General features: G+C 36.3%; 1 protein-coding gene and 1 pseudogene across 1 annotated transcript in view; both read left to right on the forward strand.

Annotated features, from left to right (window-relative positions):
• Positions 1-26,136, forward strand: part of GABRB2 (gamma-aminobutyric acid type A receptor subunit beta2) — a 240,558-nt gene that overhangs the window by 128,381 nt on the left and 86,041 nt on the right.
• Positions 14,684-18,015, forward strand: LOC122492896 (annotated as a pseudogene).

The following is a 26,136-nucleotide window of genomic DNA, read 5'->3' on the forward strand; positions in this document are numbered from 1 at the left end:
CTCTTGGGATTTATCACCCTCCCTGCCCCCAAGCTATTTGGCAATTGATTTCAGATTATTTGCCTGAAAATATTAGAGACTTTACATGAATTTTTCTGTGGCCACATTAGGTAGAGAGACAGGTGGGCAGAATTTATTGAGCACTTAGTAAGTGCTACGTGCCTTATATTCATGGTCTTATTTTATCCCATCAACCAGATGAGAATAAGAAATTAAGTAAAGGTTATACCTGAGGCATAGTCAGGATTCATTCTCAGTCAGTCATCCTCAGGGACCTTGCTATCAATCAGCCTACCACCATTTTGAAAGTATACAAGGGAAGATGATGCTGAAGTCAAATAAACATTAATGCTGGAACGGGGCATTAAGTTTTTAAGCTGTTTTAAGGTAGGAAGTTGCTCTACGCCCTTTGTCCCTGTAATTAAGGGAGTGTTTATACTCTATGGGTATGTGCATGCTAATATCATAATATTCATAAATGTGTCAAGAATTTATCAAACCATTGCTAGTCAGTCACTTTGTTTCTTTTTTCTGATAAACAGAAAAAAATTAAAGATTTATTTCTCAGTAAAAGAAAGCCATTCATTGATAGTTTAATTGATTTCAAATGGCCCTTTTTGTCACCTTTAGAAATAAATATTTATTATAGATATATATTCTGAAACATTTTTGTACTTGAACCCCTGACATAAAATGCTGTTTGAGTCTAAACTTAATCGAATTTATTGCCCAATGGTAAGCTTTAGTGGACAGAAATAGAAAAAATACGTTAAGGATGAGCTGGCCTTAAGTTGAATAATTGTGGCTGTTCTGATTACAATTGTATCAAAACAGTTTAATATGTGAGCAGAAGACAGAGTATTATAAATTACTTGCATATGCAAAACAAAGTTGTTACTTTAATGTGTCTTTCCAATTCTACCTTCTTTTCTTAGTGCTTATGTAAATAAAGGTCATGCTGCTTGTCTACAACTTTATAGTTGTGAAGATACATTAGCAGAATGTTCCTTAAAAAACAAAAGACTCTTTTAAGATCTAAGAACTATATTCAATGAATACTAACAATACCTACCATTTGAAATGCCAGTTTTACAGTGAGCCCTTTACACTGATAAACTCACTTAATCTTCACAACAGCCCCTTGGGTAAGTACAATGTCACACTATTTTACAGATGGGAAAACTGAGGTTTAAGTAATTTAAAATACACATTTGGAAGTGGTGACAATAGAACTCACTTAATCCTCAAAGCCTAATTACAGAGTATGATAATTTAACCATGTTGGTGATGCTTATTCATTGAGTTAATAAAAACAACATGCGCTTAAGAGCCAACTTGAAACTGTAGCTCATAGTCAATTAAACACATACTTACTGGTACCTTACTGGGTTTAGGAAATCATCAAACAAAATGGGGAAAATTTTGTAAAAAGGGGCTCATTAAAGAGCCAGCAGAAGGATTTATTTTAAGCCAAAAGGGGTTTGGGATTCTCATTTTAACCATCTCTCTCCTCTGGGAAATCTGAGACAATGAGAATGCTTTATCAGGTTTTCCAGAAAGAAGAAAACAGATAATCTGCCCTATTCTCCATTGCCAAGTAGGGGATGAGTGACATTCCTGGAGCAATGAGAAATCCTCAGTCCCTCTAATCACTCTGTTGTAACATTTTAAAGTCCCAGTGGGCCATACATAATGCAACTCATGCACCCTGAGGAATGGATGGAATATATTTAGACTCAGTGTGGTCTTTTGCTTTCTTCTAGGGCTGGTCTAACGTGTTACTTTTCAAGACCTAATTTCTAGCATTTTAAGCTTCTTAGTTAAACATCATGTGCATCCATAACTCAAGAAGAAAACCAAAAATATATGAGAATAATCTCTGAAGCACAATATGCCATATAAAAAACAATTTTCTAGGGGCGCCTGGGTGGCGCAGTCGGTTAAGCCTCCGACTTCAGCCAGGTCACGATCTCGCGGCCTGTGAGTTCGAGCCCCGCGTCAGGCTCTGGGCTGATGGCTCAGAGCCTGGAGCCTGTTTCCCATTCTGTGTCTCCCTCTCTCTCTGCCCCTCCCCTGTTCATGCTCTGTCTCTCTCTGTCCCAAAAATAAATAAACGTTAAAAAAAAAATTAAAAAAAAAAACAAACAATTTTCTAAAATTCTCACTGAAACAAAAGAAAGTTTTCCTCTTTTTGTTTTGGCCACAGAAAGCAGGAAGAAAGGATCAAAGATTAAAGGCTTCTTTTTGATATTCCTTCCTGGACCTTCACAGGTTCCCCCAAAGAAGATGTGTTAACGATTATTATATTCTTGTAAATAACATTGAGTTGGTGAAAAATACCTCTTGATCACAAACTTAGAATGTGTGTGATGTGGGGTGAAGATTCTTGGCTCTTCAGCCCAACCATTCTTTTTTTTTATGTTTATTTATTTGGAGAGAGATTGGGAAAAGAGGGGGAGAGAGAGAGGGAGACAGAATCCCAGGCAAGCTCTGCACCATAAGCACAGAGCCCAACATGGGCTACATCTAACTGTGAGATCATGACCTGAGCTGAAATCAAGAGTCAGAGGTTTAACCAGCTGAGCTACCCAGGCACCCCAGCCCAACCATTCTTTACCTAAGATCCACAGAGGCAAGACACTGCACCTGTACCAGTAAACAAACAAACAAACAAGCAAACAAACAAACAAAAACCATGAATAGCCTCAGGGATTTCTACCTTGCTGTTCTCTGCCTGCAATACTTTTTCCTCCCTTCTTTGCCTAGCTCACTCCTACTCATCCTTCAAATCTAAAGCTAGAATTAATGTCTTAGCATTGTCTCTCCTAATTTCCCTCTCTCAAAGCACCTGTACCCTTTATTCATGCAGTTGTTACAGTTGTCATGTTTGTGGGTTTTATTCTCTTATAATCAATGCTGCTTTCTTTCTTGACTGTAAACTCCACAAGATAAGTACCATGGTTATTTTCTTATCATTCCATGCACAGTGCTGAATGCAAAGCATTGTAAAATTCAAAGTATTTGTTGAATAATAAATAAACAAATGGCTTGTTGGACAAATAAAGAATAGCCAGCCCAGCCCATTTTTGGTTATCATTTGCTATATTTAAGGATCTCTGTTCAGTTTTACCCTCAAACTGAGGCCATCACTGCCTCCTCAAATTAAGGAGAAAAATATCAGGAAGGGAAAAATGAGACTACGGTGTTTCATTAAGCCTATTCTCACAATGTAAAGGATATACAGATATCAGCTGCCTCCTCAGTCTTACAAAAAATGGAGAATAAGTAGCCCCTCAGTGGCCAGTCATGTGGGTTTTTTGTTTTTTGTTTTTGTTTTTGTGGTTTTTTTTTTTGGTTTTTTTTGTCATTAGGGCACTTTGGTGGATCATATTAACTGATTTTGAAGGATAAACCAATCTTACATTCCTGGGATAAGTCTTACAGGGTCATAGTGCATTACCATTTTTATGTGTTATTAAGTGTGATATTCTAAGATTTTGTTGAAGATTTTTGAATCATGAGAGATACTAAACTATAATTTTTCATTTTTGGCAATGCCTTTCTTAGGATTTGGTATTAGAGATATGGGGCCTCCAAAATGACTAAGGACAGTAGGCATCCTCTATTTTATGTAAGTATTCGTTAGCTTGGTGTTTTTGTTTGTTTGTTGTTTTTCTTTCTTAAATGATTGAATTCAAAAGTGAAGCTATCTGGGCCTAGAGGTTTTTTGTTTATTTGTTTGTTTGGTAGGGAGATCTGATAAATGGAATATCTTTACTAAACATAAAGCTGATCACATTTTCTTTCTTCTTGTGTCATTTTTGCCGAGTTATATTTCTACATAAATGTTTCTGTATCTTCTAAGAGGTTGAATTTTGGCATAAAGTTGTTCATAGTATTCTCTTATTGTCCTTTTAATGCCTATAACATCTGTAGTGATAATCTCTTTTCATTATTAATATTGGTGATTTGTGTTCTTCCTTTTTTTTAATGTTTATTTTTAAGACAGAGAGAGTGAGCGGGAGAGGGGCAGAGAGAGAGGGGAGACACAGAATCTGAAGCAGGTTCAAGGCTCTGAGCTGTCAGCACAGAGCCCTGTGAGGGACTCCAACCCACAAACTGTGAGATCATGACCTGGGCCAAAGTCGGTCACTTAACTGACTGAGCCACCCAGGTGCCCCTGTGTTCTTCCTTTTTTATTGATCAGTTTTGCTAGTGTTTTTTCAATTTTGATAGCATTTTCAAAAATCATCTTTTGGCTCAGCTGGTTTTCTCTAGTATCTATTTTTTACTTTATTGATTCCTGTTTTTTGTTATTTTCTTCCTTTGCTTCTTTTATATTTACTTTACTCATCTTTTCTATAGATTTTTGTAGATGAAACCTTGGCCACTGATTCAAACTAACTACTCTGATATGAGGATTTGAAGATACAAGTTTTTGTCTAAGCCCTGATTTATTTGCTTTTCCAAAATTTTAATGTATTTTCATGGTCATTCTTCTCAAAATATTTTCTAATTTCTCTTGTGATTTCCTCTTTGCCTTATTAATTTTTTGAAATTGTGTTGTTTCACCTCCAAGTAGTTGGAGTTTTCCTAGCTATAGTATTATTAGTAATTTCTAATTCAATCCTATTATGATTAGAGAATATATTCTTTGTAGTTCCTACCCTTTTAAAATTTATGGAGGCTTATCTATCTTGGGTAAATATGCTGTATGCAATTAAAAAGAATGGGTATTCTGTACCCAATGGATGTATTATTCTACACATGACAATTAGATCAAGATGGTTAATAGTATTGTTTATATGTTCTCTGTTGTTGCTAGTTTATTTTCTAGCCCTATCAAATCCTGGGGGAGGGGTGTAAAAATATTCCTGCAATATTTGTGTAATTTTTCTTCCTCTCATTCTGTAAATGTTTGCCTCATGCATCTTAAAACTATTATTTGTGGCATATGATAACTGATATGTCTTCCTGATTAATTTCCCTTTAATTATTATGAATTGCCACTCTTTATCTCTAGTAATATTATTTGTCTCAAAACATATTTTATTTTATATTAAAAGAGCCATCTGGTATTATCATGCTTGCTTTTTGCATGGTTAATCTTTTTCTATCCATTTACTTTCAATGTGTCTATGCCTTTATACTTAAAGTAGGTCTCTGTGGTCTCATATAGCAAGGTCTTACTTTTTATATTCTTTGATAATCTCTGCTTTTCAATTGGATGAAAATGTTTAGACCAGAGGTTAGCAAACTGTGACCCATGAACCAAATCCAGCCTATGTCCTTTTTTATGTGGCATATTGCTAAAAATGGCTTTTTTATATTTTTAAAGAGTTTTGAAAATGAATGTACTGAGAAACCTTAAGCCTGGGTGGTTACCTTTGACTGCACTATTGATTGACATTAAAATTTGACCTCTTTTCATTTTTTCCTTCACTGGATACCCTATCAATACAGCTTAAAATTGTCCTTACTTTCTGGGAAGTCACGTTATCTTGTAATTTCATGTGTAGCTTTTGGTCAACTTTAAAGTTGTATATCTTTCATATCTCTTTTCATAAAAAAGAAGTCAGGTGTCCCTATGAAATTTCATTTTTGTTTACTTTTGTTCCTCCTTCTGTCAGTCATTTCTGTATCCAATTCTTAAAAAAAAAATTCCCTTCCATTTGTTCCATTAACAAATTTATAACCATATCGCATACACTTTTATTGACACTATTTTTAAAAAGTTTAAACGATATACAAGAGTAGCCCTGACAAACACATCAACTCATTAATAGTTTGTTTTATAAAGTTATTAAATTGGCTGTAGATCCACTTACTTCTGTAATTTAGCTTATATTTACCCTACTAATCAATATGGTTATCCATTGTTTCCCTCAAAAAAGGTATTTTTAGAGGTGAAGTATGAGATATTAATAGCTAACATTTATTTAACACTCTATACGATAACCAGTTTTGAATTATTTATAAGAATCATTAGATTTAATTGTGTGGAGTACCCTTTGAATGCCCATTTTCAGATAGGGAAACTGAGGCACAGAGAATTTAAATAACTTGCCCAAGAGTTCACAGACTAATAGAATCAGAATTTGGGCCCAGGCTGTTTGGTTCCAAAGCCTGGGCCATTAACAACCATTCTTGCCCCACAATGCAACTGAAAGAGCATTGTATTTGGGGTCAGGAGACCCAAGTCAGAGCCATTGACTTGTGCCAGACATCAATTAAGTTCTTCAAAAAGTGGAGGAGTTATACCAGATTGTTATTAGGTGTTCTTATAGTTCAAAATAGTATGATTATTTTTATTTACCTAGATGCCTTGTCATTTTCATATAAAGAAGAGGCAAGGATAATCAATAATCATAAATACTGTCACATGGGCCTTTTATCAAGGTCTAAGTATGTGACAGAACTGGAGTCTGAGCACAGCTCTGTCTGCATCCAGAGTTTAACACTCTGTCAGAGTTGGCCTCATGAGCACAAGACCTGGGCAGTCAAACAGGGCCCCGTCTTGGTATAAGCATGAGGGGACTCGTGCTTGATATAATGCTCTGCTACCACTGTCTGAAATTCATAATTTGTGAACAAGAGACCTCTCATTTTAATTTTGTACCCCACAAAATTATGTCACTGGTTCTGCTTTCAAATCCATCTACAGTAGTCTTGTGCTGCTGCACTGACAGCAGAAATTTATTTGGCATGAGGGTTAGGGCCAGGAGATGCTCACTGATATGGGGACACGATTTGTGATCCAGTACCTTCTTAGAGACAACTTACGACCCATCAGTGAATCCTGAATCTCTTGGGTTGACGGTCTCTTCTCTGTTGTTTCTTGTCTTTTGGATTCTGGAAGAGCAGAGTTTTTCATTACATCTTGCTAATATCTGAAGCCAACTTCTCTGAGTCAGTATCAGTTATCTTTCTAATTGGAGAAATAATGAAACATATTTACTTAGATCTCACATAGACAAAGAGAAAGATTTCTCAATGTGTATTCCTGGTTTTCTCTCTGAACACGATTCCTAATGCTAATATTATGTATTCTTTGTTGGCTATGATGTTAAGTTTTCCATTCCATATGAAAATTCAAAATTTATATTTTAAATAGAACAAGGTTTTATTCCACCCTGTGAAACTACTTCGCATTTGACTTACTTACTCCCACCCACTCTTACCCCCAGGAGAATATCTCAATGATAAAAGAAACTAAATTAAAGCTGTTTTCCACAAAGAATATAGCCTACTAATGCTTCTTTGATATCACAGATTTTTAAAAATCTGTCTTGTTAAAATGACCCTCCATTCTCTCTCTGCCTCTCTCTCAGTCCCTCTCTCAGTCTCTCTCTCAGTCTCTCTCTCTCTCTCTCTCTCTTTCTCTCTCTCTCTCTCTCTCACACACACACACACACACACACACACATACACACACACGCACACACACGAGGGCATGGTTTGCCATTTTTTAACATATGCTCCTGCTTTACAAAGTTAGTTGAAGCAAACTTGTCAAATGCCAAAGTGTACAGTATGAAAATTTCAACAAAATGTCAGGAGAAATGGGAAACCTAGTGAATTTAAGAAAATCTGTCATAAAGATTGCATTGCATGTTTCTTTCTGCCTAACTTTGGGTGACATATGGAAGTTTAAAAATATAACCTAATGATGTGTCTTTATGGTAAGAAGTTTATATAACCTAATTGCCACAAAACTGTCATTGCTGGTTAATTTATTAGAGTAATAAGATATTGTACTCTTAGAACTTAGTTGGAATGAATTCTTCCCAACAACACTGATGGCCCCTGAACCATAAATTTTCTATTTTTGATGCTTGTTTGAAACCTGAGAAGATGCACATGTGGGCATACTATTCTTTTAACTATTTTTCTTGGAGCACTGGTATGGATACCATACCAGTGATCCAGTGATAGGTATAAGTTAGGGACAGTGACAGGTGAATTAGGTACAGTGCTGTGAACCTTCTCTTATGGGAGAAGCCTAAGTGTAAAGGATTGGGAGGAAGGAAATAGAGACTAATATAAAGGCCTGATCATTTATGGGAAGTATGAGCCCTCAGATTCCACCCAAATGCTAGCTTTTTTTTTTTTTTTTTGGAAATAACCTTAGGTTCACAGAAAAGTTGCTAAGATAGTACAGAGAGTTCACTCAGGATTTTCACCTAGCTTCCCCTGATGTTACTATTTTACATACCATGATAACATTTCTCAAAACTGAGAAATCAACATGGGTAAAATCCTATTGAATAAACTAGTCTTCATTAAGATTTGATCAGTTCTGTTCCAGAATCTAATCCACGTGCTGCATTTAGTCATCATGCTTTGTTAGTCTCTTTTAACGTCGCAGTTTCCCAGCCTTCTTTTTTATTTCATAATCTCAGAACTTTGCAGAGAACTTGCTAAGTATTTTCAGAATGTCCCTCAGCTTGGGTTTGCCTCGTGTTATATCTTGTGATTAAACTGGTCCACCCAAATATTTAATCTTCTTCCATAAGAAAGTGCATGAAATCCAACAGTGCTGACTTGAAAGCAGGAAAGAGCAGGGCTACATGACCATATTTGACTATGTAAAAGCCAAGGTGATTAACTGGAGTAATAGTCTATTAGTTTAAACATTGGCTGAAAATTTACCATATAGATATTTATTTCACACACAAAAATAATACCAACAATATGTCCCAGACACTGTGCTTTATATACGTTGCCTAATTTTATTGTCAAAACAACCTATGATTCAGGTGTTAGTAGTATTATTACTGTTATTATAATTATCATCATCATCATCATCATCATCATCATCATTATCTTTGAGTTGAGGAAATTTAAGCTCAGGGAAAGTTAAGTTCCCAGTAGTACAACTCAGTACTGTCTGTGGAATACATCCTTAAACCTATGTCTTTCTGATTCCAAATACCTTACTATTTATTCATTAAAGAGTAAAAATTTAACTATGTAATTCGTTACCCCTTCTCTGAAAGAAGCCCATGTGTTCCAGAGGTGTATTCCAGAGGTTTTTAATTGAGTTATCCCAGATATTGATATTATATTGGTTAAAATTTTTATGGAAACATTTCTTTTATAGATATTGGTCAAAAACATACTCTAAAACATTCCTTCATCCCCTCTGTCTTCCTCTCTCTCTCTCTCTCTCTCTCTCTCTCTCTCTCTCTCTCTCTCCCTCTGTCTCTCTTTCTCCCATCTCTGTTTCCTTCTATATATAACACACACATACATGCATACATATTACAGATATGTGTTTGTACATAAGTATCTATCTATATGTATCTGCAAATATAATACTCAATATGCGATCTATGAAAAATCATGCTTTCTAAACAAATCTCATTAATTGGTGAAATTTTTTATGCTTCAGTGCCAAGATGATATTAGTCAAAGTCTACTTTTTTTTTTTTTACACTTTTGACATGAGTCAATAGAAAGAAGGAATTTTAGGAGTATATTTTAGAAGTTTAAATATCTACAGTTTTGGCACAGTGCCACCTACTAAATTAGATGGTTACAAATTATTAAACTATAACTTATAATGGTTTGTGCCTTAATTTGGATGCACCACATTCTGACATTGTTCCCATTGTCTATTGTTATAACAAAGTGCACTAAATTGAGAGTTACTTGTTATCTAGTTCAACAATTCAGTTTTAAAGATAAGTAATCAATATCTCTAAGGTCATTAATCCAGTTAATGACAGAATAATGGCTAGAATGTTTAGGTTGTAAATTCCTTCCTCCCTGATATTCTAGGATTCTGAAAAAATAAATTGAGCTAAGTATTAATTAAAATAAAGTTTTCTAGTTTAAAATTTTTTCACATTTATTTTGAGAGAGAGAGAGAGCATGCGCACAGGGGAGAGGCAGAGAGAGGGAGAAAGAGAGAATCCCAAGCAAGCTCTATGCTGTCAGCACAGAGCCTGATGTGGGGTTTGATCTCATGAGCTGTGAGATCATGACCTGAGCCAAAATCAAGCGTCAGAAGCTCAACAGACTGAGCCACCTAGGTGCCCCTCTAATTATATTTATTTTGCACATATGATTATAAGAGACCTATAGTATACTATGTGGGTATTATATGTGACTTAATTTCCATTTTTACCACAAATAAAGCAAAACTATATATTCATGATTAAGGTAGTTAATCAGCATGTTGCCATTGAAGGCTAAATATTTGGTGATACATTAAGCTTTATTTAATTATTAAAGATATTTTTAAAATCTAAACATTATCTGATTTTATGGAGGATGTTGCATAGTGGAAGAATGATTAAATGCATAGTGACCAATATATCTCATCTAGAGTTAAAATTAATAAAAAATATGTGCCAATAAAAATGTGATTTATATAATAAAAATCCAGCATCACAAGCAAATTATATGTCTCAGTTTGAAAAGTGTTGATAGGCTATAGATAATAAATTTCTGAATAATGAACCTTTAAATGGTTATTTTTAATATATCAATGGACAGAATTTTAAAACCTTCTTTTGACATCTTTGATGAATGATATCTTGTAAATATTTTCTACTGAATCTTTCTTTAAATTTTTTTAACATTTATTCATTTTTGAGAGACAGAGAGAGACAGAGAGCATGAGTGGGGAAGGGGCAGAGAGAGGGAAACACAGAATCCAAAGCAGGCTCCAGGCTCTGAGCTGTCAGCACAGAGCCCGGCGCAGGGCTCAAACTCACCAACCATGAGATCATGACCTGAGCCGAAGTGGGATGCTCAACCAACTGAACCACCCAGGTGCCCCTCTACTGAACCTTTCTGAAATGCTTTTTCACCAGTCGGAATCAAAGGGTGGGTGACTCCTCTACATGACATCTATAGATACTTCGAGCACCTAATAAAATCACTTTCGAGGAATACGTCTTGAAACAGAATTTCCCACTATTGCAAATCTTTTCATGGATTCTTGGAATTATGGCCAGCATTTTTGCTCCTAGTGGAATAATTCATTTTCAAGTAAATGAACTACGTATGTATTTAGTTTGTGATCAGAAATCGTAGTTCAGTTGTCTGTGACGTGACAAACCTGCGTTTCGAACTCTTTCAAAACCTGCTTTGGCTTTTCTGTGCCAGTTTTATAAGGCTGAGTTGAAATTAAATCCTTAAAGCTGTTAGGATTTATGTACTAATATCTCCCTAGATTTAATTATGTATGGTTCATTTAAAAAGTGGCATTTGAAAATCTCTAGACGTGTTAGTCCTTAGTAGTTTATTTATTTATTTTTTAATTTTTTTTTTCCAACGTTTATTTATTTTTGGGACAGAGAAAGACAGAGCATGAACGGGGGAGGGGCAGAGAGAGAGGGAGACACAGAATCGGAAACAGGCTCCAGGCTCCGAGCCATCGGCCCAGAGCCTGATGCGGGGCTCGAACTCAGGGACCGCGAGATCGTGACCTGGCTGAAGTCGGACGCTTAACCGACTGCGCCACCCAGGCGCCCCCAGTAGTTTATTTATTTAAACTAACAGTTTCTTATATCATGTTTTATTTGGTTTTAGACTTTTTAAGTACTTTTACCTACATAGTTCTCTCCTAAAGAAAAATAGTTGACATGACTCACATCTATTGCACAGGGTTAATTACCTATTTCAGCACAAAAATAGAAGAAATGTGAGCAGCTATTGGCATTAGGTTATATATAGATTCTGTGTCGTATAGATAATCTACAGTCTTCACACAGCTAATTTGTACCAATGAGTTGTTAACACACATGCTCTTTGATTCTATGAAATCCTTCAAAGGGCTAGTTTGACAAAAATATTTTGACATAATAGAAAAGTTTCAGTTTACTCTGATAACTTCAAAGGATACATTTTCAACAGAGTGAAGTAGGACACATCAAGCCGGAGGATGCCTTAAGTGAATGTAGCGTCTCAGGTTCCCAGGAGATTTGATGGTATTAGTACTTCACCTGTCTCTGGTGAGAGACTGTCAGGACACAGGAAGCCCCATGCTGGGATAAACAAACCTGCCATACCAACAACTCCAACATGATCAACATACACTGCTATGTGTATGGTCTGCAAATATGTCAGTAATTCACAAAGCTAAGGGCAGAGAGGCTCAGTGAGGGAATACAATACCACAGGATTAGAAAATGGACATTTAATTTATTTTAATTACAAATATCACATTTGAATTTGATTGTGATATATAAATATAAATATACAAAGTATAAAATTTCTTTATCATCCCTCCTACAGCATCAATAGATTATATAGCCCCTCTAGAACTTTTTTCTATGAATACTGTTTTGTGACCACCCCCTCAGGACTGTATGCATCATGAGTATCCTTCAGTGTCAATGCTAATAGGTATCACTCAATTTTTTTTTCAACACTTGCCTAGTATTGCATCATATGGATGTGCCATAAATTGTTGAATCATTACGCTGTTGATGAACCTTTATGTCTTCCCTGAGTTTTCACTATCATATACAGTGAAAGCAATGAAAATCACAGTTACCTGTCTTTGCGCTCTTGTATTCCATAGCATATTGGGTTAGTAGAACTGGAAGTGTTGGTTGAAAGGGATATTTCCATTTAAAATATTTATAAATAAATTGCAAACAGTATGTTTTATCAATATTTAACATTTTTTGCAGTCTGATTGGTAAATACTGATTTCTCTAATTAACCTGCATTTTTCTATGACCACTAGTCAATTTGTGCATCTCTTCAAATATTTATCAGATAGTGATGTTTTTCTTCTATCAATTTTGGTATTATGCTAACTTTTCTTTTTGAAATGTTTTATTTTCTATTTGGGAAAGGATAACCCTTTGTTTCACATTTATAAAGACTCTCTCATCTTGTCATTTGTCTTTTCATTTGGTTTATGGTGAATTGCATCATAAAGAAGTCTAATTTTTTATGTGGTCTAATCAACTGGTCTTTTGCTATCTTGCCTTTGGGTGTGGTTTTATGCTTATAATATTCTGCTACCCGAGAATAATGAATATGTTCTTATATAATCTTATATATTCTTTAAATATATTGGTATAGCCCTATATTTCCATAACAAGTTAAGCTTCTTAAATTCTTTGGCAGAATTCTAAGTGCTGGTCAGCTTCCCAAAATGTATAAAGAATAGTCCTGTGTATTCTCAATCAGAGGAATAGAAGGAGTTGGCAGGCCACATTTTGCAAAAATGTAGTGTATTGGGGTGCCAAACTTCATATTTTAGTTTCCTGTCTTTACTATAGAGATAGTTACATAATATTAAAAACTATTAAAGCTTTTACTGTGGTATTAAATCACAATAAAGCCCTTTAGGCTGGGAGATTTTAGGGGGAGAATCATGTCACTTTTTAAAATGTTAGCAGAGATCTCAAGCTTAAATAAATCTATGAGGGCCACTTAGGTTAAGTACAAACCTCATATGGGTGAAAATAATGATTGGGTAGGTCCATTACATCAAACCACAGATTTTAGTTTTCTAGTGGTTATTTTAGAAGAATAATTTGGACATGAAGGGAGAACAGCTTGAGCTGAGAGTGCTCGAGCTTGTCCAGTGAAATCCAGGGATCCACTCAACTTCTGAACATAAGTTTCTTCATATTACATCTCAACATTCACACAGAGACACAGACCCAGGCGCGCGCGCACGCGCACACACACACGCACACACACACACACACACAATATTAAAAACTAATTATGTGATAGGCACTGTTCTAGATTCTTTACTTGACTCTCTCACTTGATCCTCATAATAAGGAACTAGGAACTGACTATTCTTTTCCTTGCTTTCTGGGTAAGGAAACAGAAGTGTAAACAAGGTAAATCACTTATGTAAACTGGCACAGGTAGAAGTGAGGGAGGCAATTTGGACACTGACATTTTGATTCCAGAGCCCAGGGTATCACCCCTGCACAGACTATGCACCTCCTTACAACTCCACTCCAGAAATAAAAATAAATAAATGAAAATGACATAGGGAACACTTGTGTAGCGCTTCGTTATTTTGCAAGATAATTTCACAATCTTAACACATTTAATTATCCCAGCCATCTGCTCAATTCCCCGAGGTTAACTTTATTATCCTGGATATATGGACGGGGGAACTGAGGCACAGAATTTTTAAACATGTTGTCAAAGGCCACACAAAAATTAATCTCAGACCCCAGCATAAAACACAGATTTGTATCTTCCCAGGGTGATAATTCTACTCTCCCTCCCCACAACAACAGCAAAGACCACATTGGAGTAACGTGTTTAAAACATACCAAGATTTTTAAAATGTAGCAATAGAAGTATCAATATAGCAGTGGATTTATAATTTAAAGTGGGTTTTTGCACACAGTGTCTTTAGACTCAACTGCCTTTTATTGGAAGATAATATTGAAGAATTAAGTGTATACAAGAAACAAAATTTATTTTATTTGAAAATGCATACAATGGAAATATGCTCCAAGCTTATTCCAGATTTGACAGAAAGGACACTTCAAATTGAAAAATAGAGGCTCCTCTAATCGCCACATGTTCTCCAATTCTTCCTGTGCTGCTCTTCAAAAAAATTTTTTTAAGTTTATTTATTTAGAGAGAGATAGTGCAAGTGGGGGAGGCGCAGAGAGAGGGAGACAGAGAATCCCAAGCAGGCTCCACACTGTCAGCTTGGAGTCTGATGTGGGGCTCGAGCTCACGAAACCTGATCATGACCTGAGCTGACACCAAGAGTCGGACACTTAACCGACTGAGCCATCCAGGCGCTCCTCTGTGCTGCTCTTCAAACTGGCTGACTCCTTTTCTCCTTATTGTTTTTGCAAATGCTTTTATCCCCTCCTTCTGGGGTATACTTCCATAGCCAACTCTCACAGCTTCACCTGGCTTATTCCTAACCACATAGCTTAAATGTCCCTTTTTAAAAATAAGTTTTCCCTCACCAATCAAATTAACTAAGCCTCCTTATTATTAAGGCTTTTAGTACCAAGTACTTTTAGCTCTTCTTGCAATACATAATTATGTATTTATTCTGGTGTTCATTTGTTTAGTGTCTGTTTCCCCATTATTCTCCACTAGGGCATGGACCATGTTTATGTCACTCAACATTCAGTATCTAGTGGTTAGCACAGAGCATGATATAGAGCAAACAATCAGTGGTTATTTGTTGACTTAATAAAATAAAATATTTTTTCTTTCAGATTTTATGAGTGTAAGCATTCTTAAACTACTGAATGCTAACAAGCTAAGATCCATTTCCCTATTTTCTATTTTGCCACCAAGAATCTTGCCTCCCTGCCTAAGAAGGAAACAACCTTGAAATACCAAGGAAAATGTAAAATGACTATTTCAAGCATCAATAACCAAGATTGTTTCTGTTTGTTTCATAAAGAATTTTCTAAATGAGAGGGCCTTTCCACATCATCGCTACTGAGAAAGAAATGAGATAAAGGTTGCTGAAACATGTATTTACAGAGAGATGTTCATGAAAGGTTTTGCATTAAAGACTTCAAAAATGATTGATGTACTAGAATTCAGTTGGGAGTGTGTGCGAAGCACATAGAGATACAGTTGACAGATATTTGCATCTGGAGTAGAAGAGAATATTTATCTCAGCTTTTTTGATGGGGACTCTTAGATTAAGAAAGACTAGAGGAAATCTAAGACCTTGAACTTCCTGGAAAAGGTTACAGATGCTCAACAGAGAGATTCCACCTGCAGCTGGGGATTTCTCATTCTGTAGTTGACTTCATGGGTGTCTAGACAGTGGTCCCGGGTAAGAATGTGCAAAGGGGCAACAGGCTAATTACCATTTTGGGAGTAGAAAATCAGGAATACAACTTAGAGGATGAAGGAAGAAGTCACAGCAAATGTAAAACTGTATAATCTCACCTTCTTTTACTTACTGTCCCAAACAGTGTACATCAAGAGATAATTCTCTCCCCAACTCTCAGAATAGGGATATTGAGTGGAATGCAAGTGGAGAATATAATCTCTCTGAGGAAAGGATTGTGTTTGTCTGGATTACCCAGTACAAGGCCTGCCCTATAGTAATTATTGTATAAACATTTGGTGTTGAATTAATAAAACTCTCTAAGAGATCATCTCTTAACCATATCAAAACTGTGAATTTATATCATTGGCACATGGATGATGCTATTAGTAAATAGGCATTGGATGAATGAGTGGATGAATGGATGAATAAATGAATGAAGGTGAACACTTACGGTTACCACAAGAGAAGTTTAGGGCAAACTCTCCACTTTTCTAAGTCTTAACTTAGAAAACAAACTGAGAAGCATGTTCTCTTCTACTCCATACCCAATTATACACTTCCATATGGCAGGTGAAAATTCTAGCCACCCGTCTATATTTTATAGTTAAAAATAATAAGAGGTAGGGCCTTTGAGTGACAGTGACATAAGATGTCAGACACCATGGGCTCAGGAGTAAAAGTTCCTCACAATTTTTGACTGTTGGAAGAACGGGAAGAAGGCCAGAAAGGAGTAGGAGATGGCACAGGTAGCTTGAATCTAGAAGATGATGAAGACATGACACTTAGAAGATGGGCAGGGATGATAACTGGGCCTCCAAGAACAATTTGTGAAACTGAATATACAGTCGCAAAATAGAATTGAATCTAAACACCCAGAAGCAACCCCCTTTGTAATATTTGTAACAAAAATTAATAGGAATGGAGTTAATAGTTCTAATGGAGTGGAGGACCCAAGAGCCATATCCTTGTTAGCAAATGGCAGAATTCATATAGCATCCAAGTTGTCCTGTAAGAGCTCTGGCGCCTAATGATGTCTAAAGAAAACCTGAAACTCCCTCAGCCACCTGAAGGACAGTGTTACAGCAGTTAATCAAAAGGAAAAACCATAGGCATCCCACCCCCATTCAATTTAAGTAGTCTTCATTTTCCCTTCATTTTCTAGATATGTCTCATAGACCTCAAAGTACTGATAAGGAAGCTCCCATTCAGAGGCAGTTTATGTTAAGATACTGTAAATGATCCTATTTTTTTCATGCATTTGAAATATATAAATTGTGCCATAACAAAAAATAGATGTATAGGAAAAAAGATGTCTCTAAGAATGTATTCTTTATTTCACATTTATAAAGTTAGCTTTGTAGTTGTGTTAGCAATTAACCTACTTCATGTCTTTATTTATCTAGCTGACCACACGTTTTTCTAAGGGAGTGTTTCTTGAATTTGGAGAAACTGACCCTTATCAGAATTTTAGAACTACTCCCATAAATCATCTCCCCAGAAAAAGGCGTGAATATCCTTTAACAAATTTTTGCTTGTAACCTAAGAGCTTTTGCTAAGCCCTTGAAGGCTCCTGTGTACCCCAGGTTAAGAAACTTTATTATAATGGGAAAATTTTAACACCGACTCCATATTTGATGTTATTATATATTATTGTTGTTATGTACTATTACAATGTGTTTATTTTTATAACATTGTAACATGTTGCTATATTTTGGTGTTATGTTTAGGTGACATGGTATTTGTTTCAAAATACTCTGTGGTGAGTGTTGGATATAGGTTAGCACTGCCCAATAAAATATTCTGTGATGATGGAAGTGTTCAACTGTTTTGTAGAGTTATATTGTCCAGTATGATAGTCACTTGCCACATGTGGCTGTTGGGGCCTTGAAATGTGACTGGTGTACATGAGGATCTGAACTTCTGTATGTTATTTAACTTTAATGGATTAACAAGTGCAGACATATTTTACTGGACAGTACAGTAACAGATCAACATAGGTGGAATGTCAAGTGATGACCTTAAAGTTGGGACTATGACTGTTATTGAAACTGTTATATGTTTGGAATGGTCCATAATAAGCCAGACACAGAAGGACAAGTACTGTATGATTCCGCTTATACAGGGTATCTGCAGTAGTTGAATAGAAGTAGAGAGTAGAACGGTGGTTGTCAGAGGCTGTGGGTTTGGGAAAATGTGGAGTTCATTTCTTTTTAAATTTTTTTTAACGTTTATTTATTTTTGAGACAGAGAGAGACAGAGCACGAACGGGGGAGGGTCAGAGAGAGGGAGACACAGAATCTGAAACAGGCTCCAGGCTCTGAGCTGTCAGCACAGAGCCCGATGCGGGGCTCGAACTCACGGACCATGAGATCATGACCCGAGCCAAAGTTGGCCGCTTGACCGACTGAGCCACCCAGGTGCCCCGTGGAGTTCATTTTTAACAGGTAAAGTGTTTTAGTTTTGCAAGATGAATGAGTCCTAGAAATCTGCTGTGCAACATTGTGCCTATAATTAACAGCACTGTATGGTACACTGAAAACTGTCTTAAAAGGGTAGAGATGGGGCTCCTGGGTGGCTCAGTCAGTTAAGCATCCGACTCTTGACTTCGGCTCAGGTCATAATCTCATGGTCATGGAATTTGTCCCCACCTTAGGATCCATGCTTATCATGGAGCCTGCTTGGAACTCTCTCTCTCATCTTCTCTCTGTGCCCCTCCCTCACTTGCATACATGCTCTCTGTCTCTCTGTCTCTCTCTCTCTGTCTCTCTCTACCTCTCTCTCAAAATAAATAAACATTCAAAAAAGAAAAAACAAAGTAGAGATCATGTTACATAGTCCTACTACTATTAAAAAAATAGTAAGAATTTTCTAAAATTAAACAAAAATAAGAAAAGTTAGAGGGAAAAACACTTGAATAGACAAATGAAGGAGAAACAATTAAGTCTGGGGCACCTGGGTGGCTCAGCCAGTTGAGCATCTGACTCTTGACTTCAGCTCAGGTCATGATCCCAGGGTTGTGGGATTGAGCCCTGCTCAGGCTCTGCACTGAGTGTAGATCCTGCTTAAGATTCTCTCTCTCTCTCTCTCTCTCTCTCTCTCTCTCTCTCTCTCTCTCTTTCTCTGCCCCTCTCCCCAGCTCATTCACTCTCACTCTCAAAAACAGAAAGAAAGAAAGAAAGAAAGAAAGAAAGAAAGAAAGAAAGAAAGAAAGAAAGAAAGAAAGAAAAATTAAGTCTTTTTAAACCTTTTGATGTCCATCCAGAGTTCTCTTTGAAGGATGACAGATGTTTATTGGATTCTTGGCAGTATTTCCTCAGGAGAGGTTGCCAAGAGACTGGCACAAGGCGATGCATGGCAGGAGTGGAAGGCTCTGGGTATCCACCGAGCTGCGTGAGTGGAAGATGGAAGCTTGGTCTGTCACAGTGAAGAATAGGTCTTTATGACTAGATTTTAGGGTGAGTGTGAACAGTGATTTAGAATTAAGCCATGGAGCTTACCATTGTATAAGAGACAGAAACAACATGTGTATAAGCCAGAAGATTTAGAACCAATGAGTATGATTTAGGTCCTTGAGAGAAAATGTGACTCATGTGACAATGAGTCTAGGAAGGAGTAAGAGCTGAATAAAAGGAGGACAATATTCATTTGCCCAGCAAGGAAAGAGTGGCTGAGAATAAGCAGAAGTATTATTGATATAGAATCATTCATTCACAAGACTAAAGATTATGACCCAGATAGAGGATTGTGAGAGTTCAAAATATGATCAGTAAGCTCAATGGAGATAGATAGATTTGTGCTATGCTAGGAGATCGGGACCTTCAGTTTTATACCCCCTTAATCTGAGTGTCTAAGTCATTTTGGGAAAGTCTCTGATGAAATACTTCCCCATGCCATAACAATGTACTGTCCAGCTTTTTCAGACTAGCTACAGAAGACAGAGCTCTTCCTGAGAGTGGAGGGGACCTGAGCCAGAAGCCCTGACATTTGTTCCCATTTGCCATTTGAAGTTTCTTCTCCATCCTTCTCCCCCTTGCCTGTCCCATATTTTCTCTTCAATGCCATGGGTCAAGATTAGACAAAAGAAATACTTTTTCAAATCTCCATAGCAAGGTTTAGATTAGATTGCAGCACTTCACTCTAAGGCATAACAATATCAAAAAGCAAATGAACAGAAAGCCTAACAGGTAGCCAGATAATATATTTTATTAATAATATTAAAAGGATGAAAGTATATTAAAAATATATTGCATATCCAGTACTATACTCTATGTTTATAAATATTACCTTAGTTGATCTATATGCCAGATTTATGAAATAGATATCATTCTCACTTAATAGAAAAGAAAACCAAGGTAATTTTTGGCCTAACTTGCAAAGCTAAAAAATGTCAGACTGGACTTGAATCTGAGTTTGACTACTCCAAAGCTCATACTCTTAAGCACTTCAGTATATTTTCTTATTTCATGGTCAGCTTGGAGACTTCTAGTGGGTTTCACCTTACCTGCTTCCTGACCTGCCTCCAAGTGTCAGGGGCATGTGTTTTTTGTTCTTTTTAAATCTTTTGTAAAGAACACACTGATAACTGCTTCCTCCCTTCAGAATAAAGCCCATCTCCTTCCACAGGGATGTAGCTTCATCCTAAGACCTCAACCAGTCAACCATATCTGCACATAATAAATAGATCATTCATTCAGATCACCTGTAGACTCTCCCTTTCCCTCCCTAGTCCCCTACACTGGGTACCTCTCTTGTCTTGTGTTCAGAGGAGGGCACACATTCACTTCATATCCATTTCTTCATCCTAATTCTTTATGAAGATGTTGTGGTAGTACTGTGGTGGTGATGGCTTGAATTTATTGAATACCTCATATATCCAAGGAGCTATACTTAGTTCTTGACACATTGACAGTTGTCCCAACAGTGGATAATGTGATCTCCATTTTGCAGTTATAGATACCAAGGCTCTGAAAATTTAAGTGATTACCCAAGGTCATTCAACCTGGTAAATGCAAATGCTAGGACTTGAATTCAGCTTTGCCTGGTTCCAATACCTACATTTCTTTTACCGTAAAAGGTTAAAAAGGAAATAATATGTACAGGGAGGATTGAAGCTCTCCCTAAATATGCCATTTGGGTACCAGCATTTGTCTCTCAACATCTTCTCTTGTTCTGAAGTATTGTGGTAGGACCTGTGAAGTCAGGTAAAAATCTGTTTGTTTTAGAGCCCATGGAATTTTTATATCTTTCCTCTGACTCAAACTTTTACTCACCCTTACACTCGATAAAGTCCATTTCTTATTCCCCTCATAAAATCATGAGAACAATTGATCTCATGTCACATCATGTTGTATCAATACACAGCCATTTTATTTCCACCTGACTATAGTCTTTCATTCTTGTTTCATGTGATCAGTATGTGATCACCCTCAGGTTTATAGCATTGTGTTGTCAAAAGTTTCTGCATTGCCTAAAGCTTGATTTAATTCAGCTCTAGCCACTCTGTTTTCCAATTTTCAAAAGTCAGATTCCCTTTTCACAAGAGCATTGCATGTCCTGAACAGAAAGGTTACTGACTCAGCATTGCTCTTGAAACTTTGCACAAGAGGTGAATTCCCCCCGACAGTCGCAATGCAGCTCAGTTCTTAACTCCCAAAGTCAGAAGTTGTTATTTGCAAATGCAATTGGTAAAAAGCTGGTACACTTGAGTTCTAAGTAGAATCTGAATACCATTTGAGCATGTCACTAAGAAAAATAAAGGGAAAGGAATTTTTAAAGTCCAGAATTTTGATAAGCTACAGTGAAGGTGATCTGGCTTTTCAGAAAACAATAAAGTTGCTTTCCATTGCCCAGGTGATAGTTTATACTCTAAATGGTAAGTTAAGTTCCTGAAGAGGTAAAATTTTGTGTAAGGTTGTTTGTTTGTTTGTTTGTTTGTTGGTTGGTTGGTTGGTTGGTTGGTTTTATAGAGTTGCAGAATAAAGCAGAGCAGATTCCAATTAATAATAGACTCTATTTCAGAGAGTATGTTTGATAATGTGTGGTTATCAGAACACTGGTATCAAACTGACTTGGGATATTTTATCTTGGTGAGCATTGAGCAATATATAGAATATGTTGTATGCAGGAAACTAGTAGAACATCGTATATCAATTATGCTTCAATAATAAATAAATAAAAATAGATTTCTAGATTCAAGCTTAATGAATCAGATTCTATAGATGTATGGCCCCAAGCAAAAAATTTTAGGGACAGAAAAGTCATTCATAAGGTAATTAAGTGAGATCAGCTCCATAGAGTTAGGGGGTATTGAGCTCTCAGTATTTCGTATCTTTTACTGTAGTCATTGGCATCCTTTGCCTCTCATTTGCACCTTGCACCTTTCCTCTTTCAGGCTTCTTCCACTAATTTTTCATATTTTCTCTGTAGAAAGAATGCATTCAGCACTTCCACACTGTGGCACAAATAACTTGCAATGATTTCAAGGGTTATCCCTCCTAGGAGCAGCATATACAATCTAACATTTATTAAACCCTAAGCTTTATTTCAACCAAAGGAGGGAAATGCTAAGAGTACAATTTGAGTTGAGTCAGGGAGAGGAGATAATTGGAAGTGGTGGGCAGTGGATGCTAGAAATAATGTATGAAAATATGCTCTGTGGTCAGAGAGTGTTGACTCATCATCCAAAATACTTTAGCACCTAGAAGGCGAAAACCAATGTAATAGGAGTGGAATGAAATTTGAGAATGTGTTATTGCAATATTTTAATAGAGATAATCTTGTAGGTATATTGTTCTTTGATTGATGTATGAGTATTTTAAGTATTTGCAGTGTTTATGAATACAGGCTTACATCTCAGGGAGGGAAAAAGGCAAATCTTTAAAACCCAGAACATTCAAACACACACACACACACACACACACACACACACACACACACACAACACAAACCCTGCAGTACTAATTATTCTGGGACCATTAAGGACATATGTTTGCAGCTCCTTATAAGTTTCACAGCATGGAAATGAGTATCAAGGCCTGTGTTGCCCACCATTTTGGTTTTGCTTTTGTTTTTGTTGGTATTTAGCTTCATTGAACATGTGTATTATATTGCTTAGACAACTGTAATGGGTTTATGTTTTAAATAACTCTATCTTTCACTGAGCACCAGCTCCTGGAGACCTCACCTTTCTGTTTTACTCAATCACTATATGCGCAGCACCTACATAAAGATGACCAGGTAGGTACATGGCTCATGAAAGATTGAGAATATGTTTTAGATGTTTAAAATGACAATAATGTCATTCCTGATATAGTTTAAATCAGAAAGTAAGAGAGTATAGTTTACTGATGAGTAATGAGAATGAGGAGATTATATCTCTAGGATAGCTGAATGACTTTAGAAAGCCGCTTCTCTAGACTTTTTTATCTTTAAAATGAGACCATTCAGCTAGCTGTCCCACGACCTGTGGGAGTGGACCCCTCTACACCTTATGTTCAAAATTGTATCAAACACTCTGGCTTGAATTAAACTATGACTGATTCTGCTTAATAGTTCTTAGTTTTACTTTAAATTTTAAATATGTGCTTTTCAAATGTACCACATATTATGTTAATGAGACTTACAAGTTTCTGGTATTTTATCATTAATGGCTGTACCTTTCAGAACCATTGTAATCAATTTATATCAAGTTTTAATTTTAGCAAATAGGACTAGTTTAGGGAAATTCCTTTTACTTAGTCTCAGAAATTCTCATAACTCCTTTTCCACTTATGCTAGTAGTAAACACATCACCATGATTACTATTAGCTTAAAACCAGAAATGGTACCAGTTGGTGAAAACGTGTTCTTACCCCCGGAACTATAAAAATATCACATGACCTCAATCCAAGTAAATCTTGCCATTAACTTGTTCTAAGGGCTAGAGTCAGTTCACTGGGAATATATTTAATTATAGGTATTGTAGGAAATTAAGGTTATTGTAGAAATAATGGCTTCTTCCCTCATGAAGTTCATATTTCAGTATAATTATTAAGATCAACTACTTTTACTCTCATGTTTATTAATAACATTACTTTTATTGAACATTCACTATGTGTTACCTAGTTGCATAATTTAACTTACTTAAATCACATAACAACCTCCTCTTAACTGTAATTAATCCTCCATTTTACAGATGTGGAAACATAGCTTCCAAAAGATTAAATAAATTTTACTGAAGCATGAAGCTAGTAAACCCGTTTTCTTAAATTGTTCTTTCATAGTTCTCAAAATTTTCAATCTCACAGAAATAGAGTAGAAAAATTGAAATTGGAATCCCAACAGGGAATTTCTTTTTAACTGGTGCAAAAAGGTGCTTTTATTGTAGCACAGGGTAAGGATCCATGAGCAGAAAGAGCTGCGTTTGGGATTGTGAACAGAGAATGATTATATACTCTTAAGTTTCAGGGGGAGGGGTAGAGATAATGTAAGCCTCTAAGGTATTTTTGCATGTTAAAGAGTTTTGGAGCCTGGAGGTTTAGCTAGTGTCAAGATAAGGTTGCTTTTAGTCTCTAGCAAAACTTCATCATTAAGGCAGCCATGAGTTCCTTGAATGTCATGCTCTGCACATCTAAGGTATTTATCAGTGTGCTACACATTGTAAGGAGATTTAAAGTGAGCTACCTTTCTCTTGCCTTCCTTCTCCTCGTCTGTAAGCACTCATGAAATTTAGCCCCTGAAGGCCAAATGCCTGGGGATTCTCTTCCCTTTATAGGCTCCCTGGTGTGCTAGTCTGCCTTTTGCCCCTCTCCATGCCCAAGGTTCCCTCCCTCACTCCCTCCCGTGGTTGGACCCATGGAGTCTAGGTTCCCAAAGTCTTCACCTGTTCTACCCTCTCCAGTAGGGCCTCTTCTCTATAGAATATCTTCCTCATTAGTTGTGGAGTCTGTTCGGTCAGTCTTTGGGTCCCTTTCTGGACTGCTTGCTCTGAAGCAAGTAATTCCTAGTTGTATTCATAGGACAAGGTGAGTTCACAGTCCGAAGAGGGAAATCCTAACTAATTTCCAATCTAAATAGCATTATATATGGTTGTTAAATACTTTGTATTAAGTATAATACTCTATTCAGACAAGTTATGAGTTAAAAGATATTGTGGACTGATCTGCAAATGTATCCAGTCTTCACATAGGAAAGTAAGTGCCACTACCAAATAACTTTATTAAAAAAAGGCTTTCTGTAATTAGAAAAATAAGTGTGGAACTTCCTGGGTTCCTAGACCACATATAACTTAGCTAAAACTAGTTATTTAATAACATGTTGAACATTTATCTTGGAACATTATGTAAATTACTTTCTACCTTAAAGTACCCTTTGCTATCAGAGGACTTGCAGTAAGAACAATTCTTGTTCCTTTCTTTGTAGGAGGCATTGACAACTCCATTTTGTTTGTCTTCTTTTTTTTTATAGACTTCAAATAGCTAATAGAAAAATTCTTGTCAGGTAGAAAGGACTTCAACTGCATTTATTGGAGAATATGTTTTTCTCAGTAATGTAGGTTTAATCTCTCAGTAAGATTGATATCATATGCATTTCTTCCTCAGTAAACATTCTCTGTAAAAATGAAAAGTTTACTTTAGAGACTTAGGACTAATTCTTGAAGAGGAGCCACGATTAATATCCTTAGAGAACAAATTTGAGATATGGAAACCCTGTTCCTCTGTTGGCATTTTCCATAATGCTGGTGGGCTACCAAGGCTTTTTTCCATATGGGTGTTCACCCACATACGCGTTTGACCCTTTAGACACTCAAAACTCAAAACATGACATTTATGCCTATATACATTTTTTAACGATTATTAACCAAAACTTCAAAGTTTGACAATTATGAATTCCAATGGAAAAAAAGCTGTATTTTGAAGAGTTACAATAAAATGTTAGTTTAGGTAAAGCTTGAATGTTATCATCAGCACAAGTATATTTATAATCTGACATAGCTTCCCTATGTTCCACCCATAGTTTTTATTCCTTTGTCTCTGTTTTTTCTTTCCTCCTTCCTCATTTATAATTTTCTCAAATACATGAACTCTCCTTACTATACATACCAAGGCTACCTTTTTAAACATTTAAAAATGTGCAGTAAATATTTTCCCCCAATTGTTTTCTCACCACACTTATCACATGATCCATTTGCCTTGCCACCTGCAATGAAACTGACCATGATTATAGCAGCAACTAAAATTTGTTGCAGGAAATGGGGTATATAGCAGTTCATATTGTTTTTTATGAGCATTCAAAAAAATGATAATATCCTTGATATTGACATATGTTAGGGCATTTAGTTATAAATTTAAATTTAATTTACGTATCAGTTAATTCCCTATAAAATCCAACAATAC

Source organism: Prionailurus bengalensis, chromosome A1 (genome assembly GCF_016509475.1).
Source record: "Prionailurus bengalensis isolate Pbe53 chromosome A1, Fcat_Pben_1.1_paternal_pri, whole genome shotgun sequence".
NCBI lineage: Eukaryota > Metazoa > Chordata > Mammalia > Carnivora > Felidae > Prionailurus > Prionailurus bengalensis.